We start from the raw sequence: 10,794 nt of genomic DNA on the forward strand, positions 1-10,794 counted from the left end.
GGGGTTGGGTTTGAGTGAAAGAGCGGGAAGACTGAGGAACAAAGGGAGAAGCTGTGCTATCGTAAATACAGTATCTTATGCATTCTAAATTACTGCCCATTTGGAAAAGGAAAATGCAATAAATATTTACTCTTCAAATCAAATTTATTTATATAGCCCTTCATACATCAGCTGATATCTCAAAGTGCTGTACAGAAACCCAGCCTAAAACCCCAAACAGCAAGCAATGCAGGTGTAGAAGCACGGTGGCTAGGAAAAACTCCCTAGAAAGGCCAAAACCTAGGAAGAAACCTAGAGAGGAACCAGGCTATGTGGGGTGGCCAGTCCTCTTCTGGCTGTGCCGGGTGGAGATTATAACAGAACATGGCCAAGATGTTCAAATGTTCATAAATGACCAGCATGGTCGAATAATAATAAGGCAGAACAGTTGAAACTGGAGCAGCAGCACGGTCAGGTGGACTGTGGACAGCAAGGAGTCATCATGTCAGGTAGTCCTGGGGCACGGTCCTAGGGCTCAGGTCAGTTGAAACTGGAGATGGCCTAACTCTTGAGCTGCGCTTCGGTAGGTTGGTCATAGATGCTGGCGGTGTTGGCCAACAGAGATCTTCCTGTCCTCGGAAGAATGTCTCTGGTGGTAAATTGGATAGGTTGTAGTAACTTTGTTGTGTGTTAGACTGGATACGTCGTCCGTCCTTTCCTAGCCCACGTTTACAGCTGCTGTTGCTAACTCAATGGCTAGGATGTCTCACTTCTATAGTGAATAAGAGTTCAAAGTTCATACCATTCACAACCAAAGCTCACGCTGAGATTGGCTTAGTTCTGTAGTTGACATGTTAGTCCTATCGTCCTCGGAACAGAAGGTTACATTTTCGTCAAGGGCTTATATAGTGGAGGGAAAGAAGGGTGTGTTTCATAGTTTATAACCAATGTCTCTTCACAGGGGCGCGGAACAGAAGGTTACATTTTCGTCAAGGGCTTATATAGTGGAGGGAAAGAAGGGTGTGTTTCATAGTTTATAACCAATGTCTCTTCACAGGGGCGGGCCACTGATTGAGCAGAGCTCTAACCTTATGAAAACCTAATTCTCTCATTTCGCATATTTTCAACTGGTTCTATTACCGAAATATGGTTCCTTTCCCCCACCGGTGGATGTTCCCAGACTCTTTATGTTTAACAAATTCTATTCAAGAGTCCTTCAGTAGAGTCTAGAGAGAGAGGGGAGAAAGGTATTTATGAGGTGGTCATAAACCTTACCCACAGGCCAACATCATGACAGGCCCCCACATTTTGGGTTCAATCTTGCGATTAACCTGCCTGTTGCAAACCAACATAAAAAGTTGTTGCAGTCCCCCCTCTGGTGGTTGACCCGGGTAGGGTGTCTGCAAATGAAGTCCGCTCCATGGCTCGGCAGCGGATGTCCAGATTGGGATCGCCGTTCCGGACCCGTCGTCTGGTTGTCCAGACTGGAAGATCTGGGCAGTAACTTAGGCAGATGTTAACAATGCAAGCACACACACTCATGAAATATATCATTACATTTCCTCCTAAATGAGCGGCGTTATGGCACTAACTGATGGTTGAATGGGGGAGTTGTTTATGGCTCTATCACTTTCTACGTGCCAAAGAAAATAAACAAAATGAATGAAAGCATAAACAAAACTAAATATAATTATGCCACCTTAATCATCTAACTGGACTGTATTCTATCTACGTCCATGGTCTTGGCAAAATGACCCTATCATGGCATTGTCTAATGTCCTATCTAGGGCTTTCCTAATTTGCGGGGTGTTGCTTAGGGTACTATCCTAAGTTGATAACTATATGATAAGTCTACAGCTGTAAGGCACTAGTTTTGGGCAGTCAACAGGGATGACCTATTCGACTTCTGAGAAGAAAACTGGTGAGTGCTGTAGCTGTAGAGTTAAAGGCCTCAAAATAAATGTTCAACTTTACTAAGGCTGGTATTTTGCTCGAACCCTTAAGTGATCCTAGCATAAATCCTAATTGGATGTATGTTAGTGGAATTATTAAATTCCTATATGTTTTATAGCCAAAATCAAATTCGCACTCACTCTAGTTCATTAATGAGGTGTAAGTTCATTAATTATGCATGAAGTAGATCGAGACCAGTCTTAAAAGCCAGGTAAACAGTGTTTAATTCAAGAGAGTACTGCCACATACACATATTTCCACAGGTTATAAACTGAAAATGACGTCAGCGTTTTCTAAACGTTATATCTATTTCACCAGTAGAGGGGCCCCCTAGCTCTCGAGCCTTCACTCTACGCCTGAAGTCAAGGTCAGTCAGTATAAATCAGCGTTCTAGACAGTCTGGAGATGGGCCGTTCCTGCCACCTGGAGATTGTACAAATGAATGAACTAAGGAACAGACCTTCATTGTTACTAAACTCCTGACTACATTATATACAATTGGGAATGGGAGCAAGAGAGAAAATTCATATGTACAGTACATTATAGCATTTGGACTAGTCAGTTCTGATTGGAATGTATACATAATTAGTCATTTCAATCATAATTTCCTCTAACAATCCTCCCTTTGATCAAATATTATACATTCAAATCTACATCTAATTTTATCAAACATAAAAAATAAAAATATGAACCAACATTATTATAAATGTTTATCCGACTCTTCACCCATCCTTAATCAAATCTAACCTTAACTCCAACTGTTTTTAAACCTACATCAGAATCATAACTCTTCTTTCAGGATTTTCGTTACAACCTTCATTAAAAACAGTCTAATCATTGAAACAAATTACAATCTAATTCCCCTTCATCTCAACACTAGTCTCATCAAACATAAATTCCCCACAAATGAAAGATCCAGATTCGTCCACTTCCTCTGTAGACATGCCTTCAGTCCTCCATGGGTCAGAACCTGGAATCGTCCCACACCGCATCATCTATTGTCATAGATTACTCCAGAGTCCTGGAAATAATAACTTTGATACATACACGCAATCAACCACGTCCGTACAAAACTAACACAGTCACACAGGTGAAGGTAGCCCATGACACAACATTTTTCCATACACACTGTCAACCCAATTTAGTTCAGAGAAGTATCCACCCCAGAGTTTCTGCCAACCCGTGAGCCAGGGTGGTCAAACCAGCTGAGGCTTCGGGCACTGATTCGTCCGGAGCTGTGTTATTTGGGATGTAAGCACAAACATGGTCCTGATAATCACGCATACTACTCCCTTTTCAGCCATTAACATATCTAATGCAATTCTATTCTGCCAAACCATCCAGCTGGTTGCTTCAGTCTGTTCTGCAAAACCTTTAATAGCATCTCTGGTGTACTTGTTAAAGCGCTGTTGATTATCATGAATATAATTAATCCAGTCCACGTTCTTATTGAGAGTAGACCCCCCGGAAATGCTTAACTCAAATCCTGCCAGGATCTGATTTCTTGCTTTGACTCATCTGGCACCCCCCTTGGAACCCCAATGTTATCAATGTGTACTTAGTCAATAAGAGACCCGGATGGAATAGCTCTTTTCTCCCATTTGGCTATACTTCATGTCTTGGTGTTGAATGAGTGTCAAAGGCATTACAATGGAGCATAATCCTGTCCAATCTGTTGGTAAAACCTCGCCCTGACATCATTTCCCAAGAGTACTGTACCGGGCCAAACGGTAATAATCTCCTCCGGTCACTGTAAAGGGAGGAACCTGGGGATTTAAATAGTGCAAATCAATACAACTGTCATTATCTGGCATTCCTGCTTTCGTGAACAGCTTTACCATACCGACCCAAACTCCTCTACCCAGAACCGTACTAGGGTGTCGACCAAGACCTGGTCATCTCCCTACCACAACCCTTGATCCTCCTTCATTTCTATTTAAAAGGTTAAGCGTATCTTTATGCCACTCTACTCTACCTTCTTCCATACTGGGTGAGTGGATTCATATAGCCCTCTCTCCCAATGAGCTATGACCTGTGTCCAAGATCAATATGGGAACCTGCACCGATATCTCTTTTATTTTGGAACAAAATCCTCATCGTCTAAACCATGGGTCAAATTACCACTCTCCGCATACTCGAGTAGGACGTGCTGTATCAGGAATATGTCACCCACGATAAGACAGCTCAGACGAACAGCTTCCATGTGAAGCCCCACCCTCTCCCCTAGAACACATCGCTTAGCAAGAGCCAGACACATCTTCACTTCTATGAACAAGAACAGTGAGGAAAGGACAGGTAAGGTATTTTTCATTCGAGAGATGGCCCCCAGAATTCTGTTAATTCCAGTTCTCCTCTCGAACTCTGTTATTGTTCGAAAGTGTCAATGTGCCTTACCCTCCCGCAGTGCGATATGAATCCGGGTAGCTCTTTCAGCTAGCTGTCACCAGGAGTCCTTGGTATGGTCCCCCCAACAGGCCTATGGGACTGGATTGAGTGACTTCACCTGTAGTTCACCTGTAGTGCATAAAATCTTGGACATACAGGTTTGGTTAACAAACAGTTTCTCATTTGTTCTGTTTATTAGCTAAAAAAAAAAAAAATTATCAGTTAATTATCCCGTAGGTCACATCCTATTCTAGAACACCATTTACCCATCCCCCCTTTGTTACCTGGCTCTGCCCAGGTAACAACCTTGCCTTATTCTTAAACAATGACTTAGGTAAGATTTAGTGAATTATCCTTATGCCTGACATCATCATGTAGGAGCCCCCTTTAATTTTCCACATGTCCAATTCTCCCTTGGGCGTCCCTTCGTGTCAATCCTGTACCAATTCCCTGTCAAGTTTCTTATCTACTTTTATGAACTATCTGCGCTACCTATATATTTTCTTAAATATATATTTTTACCAATTTAAACCTTTTCTCTCATATCTCTCAAATAGCACTAAGCTTCCAAACGTTTGACTTAATCTAAAATCATGTCTATGCGCGGCTTTTCTCTAAAGTCCTTACATTTCCTTAATCAATCTATCTCAAACCTAACAATAATCCTAAATCATCACAGATGTCCTATATTCCTGTTAAATGTAATACTATTTAAAAAACTTATAATAATCAAACAAGGTCTAATAAATGCTAACCATATTAAAAATCCTTCCTACACTAACAAGCCCTCTCCTTCGGGGACCCTCAGTATTCTATCTGACAATAACATGAATTTAATATGTGTTGCAAAGTGTGGAATACCTTTATCTACAGTAATTTATCACCCTTAAAAAACTGCAACTTATTTTTCTATATAATTCCCTGCCCTATTGGCTTAATCTATCTTATCTTCCCCTATTTATTCTCAATGATAAATATGACTTTTTCTCTGTTACAATACCAAATCATTAATAGCCCATTCAAAAACTTCACAGCTAATGTTGTAAAACAGAATCCTGAACCACTTTCTCATTTGCGGTTCAAACAGTAATTCTAACCCCTCAACCAAAACTCCTTCATTTCAAATGAATTTACATTAAAACTAGTAACTCAATATGACCACATTCATTATACAAATGACTCTCCCCTGAGGCTGATCAGACCTCAGAAGACAGTCACGATAAGATCAATAGGTCATAAAATTTAAAGAGAATTCACTTGTATAATTAAAACTCATAATGTTCCATATGTGAGTGTGCCTCTTTAAAATACCTTTGCACTAGAAAAATAGCCCTAACAATGGTTTTATGTGTATATACTTGCAGTCCTGTTTTCCATTCTCCCCCAGATTATAATCCCAGGAAACATCTAAAATTGAGACACTTTAAACATCAATTTTCCCAGAAAAACACAACACTCCTAACTAGCATTCACTATGCTAATTCCGATTCAGAAACTCAAAAGTGAACTATAAACTAAACCTAATGATGATTCCCCTTTAACTAAAATCATTAATCATAAGTTTTAAACACCGTCAATGTATATATTTACTTAAATGAACATGTTACCCTTAGATACAATTAACCCGATACATTTCTCAGTGTAAGAAATCCGTAATTCAATCCCCGATATATAATAAATATGCATTCGCTTTCTCCCATGGCTCCTTTTTGGTTGTGACTTATTTTAGATAACTTCCATCCGTCCCGGAGTAATGAACCTACTTAAACACGCCAGAACACAATGTTTAACTAAGTTAAATCAAACCCTAAAATTGACCATAACCAGTAAACAAATAAACAAAACACTTTTACCAGCAAAAAACAAACTATATGGAAACTCACTACTATAATGCTTCAGATGGCAAACTTACTCAGAGACTCACGTTTACATCTGTTAGTTCCTCAAGAAAAAAACCCACTTGCCCCTGTTACGGATGTCTACGCATCAGGGGAAAAGCTTGAATAACCAAATTCAACCTAGCTAATTTCCCGAAACATATGCCGTTATGTTTTTCTATAGAGGTTGCTTTTCAACTTTAAATACCCTAACATGGTTCCACACAATGAAAACAGTGCTCAAATTCACTGGTGTTACATAAACAATCAAACCTGGAATCGACAACCATTCGGAATCCATTATCACGATGTTTTACGATTCAGACATCCAGTCTCCCTCTCCCATAGCCTAATCCAATCCAAATAAACGCCACAAATCTTATGATGCCCACCTAGCGTATCAGCTGCTAGTTTTTAGCATCTTTCCTGACTATCCTGGCGACTCTCGAATTACTTTAAAAAAATGTATTTTGTAACTTTTATCAACTTCTGAAAAGTGACTCAAAACACTAATGCACACATTTTCCTTCTAAAAGACAAACAATTTTCTCCGTTACCCCCCAGTCACAACATAATTTCCGTGGCGACCAAAAGTGCTTTGCGAGTGACGTCATCAACAAGCGCTCAACCTCGGCAATGAATTTAAATAATTGTTCGATAAACCAAACCTAATTTATCACATCTGTTCAAATCTTGAATTATAATTTACAACACCAACCAATATCTCTAAATTCGCTAATTTTATAAAACATTTTGATGGACATAAATCGTAATTGTCTTTTCGTTGTTTTTTTGTTTGTTTTTTGTTTTTTAACAGGGAAATCCCCTTAACCAAAACTTTTACTACAACAACGAAACCTAATAATTCTGATAATCCCTTCACATCATTTGTTTTAAATCTCTCGATGTTTCATGTAACTTATTTTTCTATCTTCAAATTGTCGTCCCACAATATTTTTTCCACTGTCATACACTCAAACCACTGTGATTGACGTGCACTGTCCCTTTAAGATAAGACATTATTTTTCCCCGTAAAGAAAAACAGAGAAAATAGATAGTGTTATTTTTTTTTTTAAGGATACTTTAACTTCTAGTTCGAATTCCCAGGCGTTACCTAACCAAAAATCAATACTCGGAAAAACAATCACAACTTTTTACGATTAAACTATTCTTACCTATTTAATAGTCCAAAGCGTTGCACTATATAGCCCATTTAGTGCCTGGCGCTTCCGTTGCAAGCTGTGGCATCTTTACGATACTTCTCCTTTTGAAATGAAATGTATCTGGATGGTTCTGGCCGCTTTTGAAAAGTAACTCTAAGCTATAATGCACGCATTTTCCCTCTAATTGCCACAACCCCTTTTCTGTTTAAATTTGAGGAAACGATGTTGTTAAACGTGCAACGTCATCACACATCTGCCTGCCTCTGTAAAATATATATATTCCCTATTCAGATTGCGTTCAGTTTTAAATTCTAATCATCAAAGTAACCCCAACCCAACTTCTCAACTTACCATACTCTAACATTTAAACATACCATGTTTTGTGCTAAATTTATCATATGTCAGTCGATTCATAAATAGCTATAACGTCCGGATAGCCCGAAATTGTATCGTATCTCTTCGTTATTCCCTACATTTAACTTTAGGTGACTTTCTCTTCTATGATACATTTATTTAAATACGACTCCCATCTCAATACATTATTCCACCAGATCATTTTGGGCAAAATAGCGTTTTACATCGAAATTGTCTCGCCATTATTTTTAATGCCTTCTTTTTTTTAAACAAAATGTATTCAATCTAAAACACATAATAAACGTTCAGTTATATTTAGTCAAACACATGCAAATGGGTGAATTTCACTCTAATATCAGTTTTAGTTAACCGCCTCAGCCGGGATTACAATTAAACCATCTTGTATTTTTCTTTTGACTCACCTTATCCATTTTTCTCAACATTATTATTATAATTGTCCGTAGTCCCAAAACTTCGACACCGGGAATTCCCAGAAAATCGTCCTAATTACGGATATAGCAAGGAAGGGTTTTAAATATCAGCTTCCATTCAGGTTCTTTGTCTGAGTCAGATTTTGGATGCTTCCCTTCCGTTCTCTTTGTTCTCGTATTACGGTAATCTCCCGCTAGTTTTTCGACACTTCTTTTGAGGAATTTCTAAACAATCCTTCCTTTTCTGTCTGACTGTTTGTGTGTCTCTTTTATGGAAATCTTACCAATAGCTTTGACTTTTGAATCAGATATTAGGTCTGACCTTACAACTATAAGCCCAGGGTTTGTAAAGCCCTAGTTAAAATCTTATTTTCCGGTTGTGTCAGAGGGCTTTTAAAGAACGCTAATAATCGTTATCTCACGCCACTAATTGTTAGACTCCCCTCTCGCATGGAACTATCCTGTCTATAGATATGGCTTTTATCTAATTTCTTTAGATTTAAGTTCCCTCTCCTCCTTATTTGGATATTTCCGTAGTATTAGTTGAATCGGAACGATGATCAATACTGCCACTATTCAAATGACCAATCCAGTTATCTTGCGCATTCTTGCCGTCTCCCTACGCCCAGTATTTGTACAAACTCACCGTCCTATCCCCCAGTACCTATTTAATATCCCGTCTTAATCTCGGGCGTTTTTACCTCTCATGATTAAGTTTAGTTTGTTTATGGTAGTGCACATTACCACAGGTTATTTTCAAACCTGCTTCAGTGTATATCGGTTATACAAAACCCAGTGTATGATGGTCATACAAACCCTGTGGGAATAGCAAAGCTCCCATTATTGATGAATTCTGAAAATTTCAGAACATCAATTAAAGAGCTCAAATCCCCCCAGAATCGAGAATAAAGGCTACTTTACCTGATGCCGGCTGGGAAAACATTGTTCGTTTGAATCTAGTCACCTTCCCTGTGTCCGTGATAATACGCAGGCCTGAATTTTAACCTCAATTCAGAGGTCAGGTCTTTAGTAAAACGAGTCAAAAACTCGTCCGTGCACGATTTTCAGCGTACTACCTCCTGATAACAGGGAGGGGTATTTAGATCCGGGATCGAAGGACCAAATTGTTTGTGGAATTATTAAATTCCTATATGTTTTATAGCCAAAATCAAATTTGCACTCGCTCTAGTTCATTAATGAGGTGTAAGTTCATTAATTATGCATGAAGTAGATCGAGACCAGTCTTAAAAGCCAGGTAAACAGCGTTTAATTCAAGAGAGTACTGCCACATACACATATTTCCACAGGTTATAAACTGAAAATGACTTCAGCGTTTTCTAAACGTTCTATCTATTTCACCAGTAGAGGGGCCCCCTAGCTCTCGAGCCTTCGCTCTACGCCTGAAGTCAAGGTCAGTCAGTATAAATCAGCGTTCTAGACAGTCTGGAGATGGGCCGTTCCTGCCACCTGGAGATTGTACAAATGAATGAACTAAGGAACAGACCTTCATTGTTACTAAACTCCTGACTACATTATATACAATTGGGAATGGGAGCAAGAGAGAAAATTCATATGTACAGTACATTATAGCATTTGGACTAGTCAGTTCTGATTGGAATGTATACATAATTAGTCATTTCAATCATAATTTCCTCTAACAATGTACCGTTGTGCATGTGCGTTTATGCTTACGCAAGTGCACATGTCAAGGGAAGGAAACCAAGTATCCTGGCAGATTACAACTTGTTCAGAGTGAGTCTGACGTAGTCAGGCAATTTTCAGGTCAATGCCTGGAGGTCAGTCAGAATAGGTGTTGAGGGTGTCTGTAGTGGTTTTACAACCAGTCACTGTCTTCCACTATTGTAGTGGCGGTAGGTATGAAGAAGTCTACTTCATAGCTATGTTATCCACGGAGGAGCTAACCTCACGACGGAAGTACTCTAAGTATTAGACCAGTCGTACGTGGTGTGATCGTGGTTCATGACAATTTGGTATCGTTGCGGAGGTCAGAGATCAATCCTTTTATGGGTGGCGGTTCACTAATTAGCGGAGGAGTTGTGACCACCTCCTTTGATAGCTTGCACATTATTAGAAAAATTTAGAGGACAAATATCATGTTTTTTTTCAGGGTTTGGAATTCATTGGAAGCTGCAAAGACAAGTTTAATCTATTTATAGATGTTGACGAACCATCAGTACCGTACCAGTAATGTGGAAGTTGGACGTGAACGAATTTGCAAAAGCACATTTAATTAATTAATCAATGCCAATGATTAATCCTACCTGGGTAGGCTATCTGGATATTAAACTTTAATTAACCTGAGAGGTTGCTTCATCCAGGTTAATAGGAGAAGTTTAAAAGTGTCTCATTTGATTGGAAGAACAGGTATATTCAACAATTTAACGTTTTGGGGATACTAGATCCCCTTTGGGAACACCCCCCACCCCCCCTGAGCTGTAATGTGGCGCAGGGAACGCAAGAAATAATCCTAAAAATATTTAACCTCCACAGAATCGCTTGAAAAATGGCTCAAATGAAAGATAAAGAAGTTATTTATCTACCCAGCAAGTCAGATTTCTAAAATGTTTTACGGCGAAAACATAGCACATATTTATGTCCAACCACCACTGCATACATACCTCATTAGCATAG

Source organism: Oncorhynchus nerka, linkage group LG5 (genome assembly GCF_034236695.1).
Source record: "Oncorhynchus nerka isolate Pitt River linkage group LG5, Oner_Uvic_2.0, whole genome shotgun sequence".
Classification (NCBI taxonomy): domain Eukaryota; kingdom Metazoa; phylum Chordata; class Actinopteri; order Salmoniformes; family Salmonidae; genus Oncorhynchus; species Oncorhynchus nerka.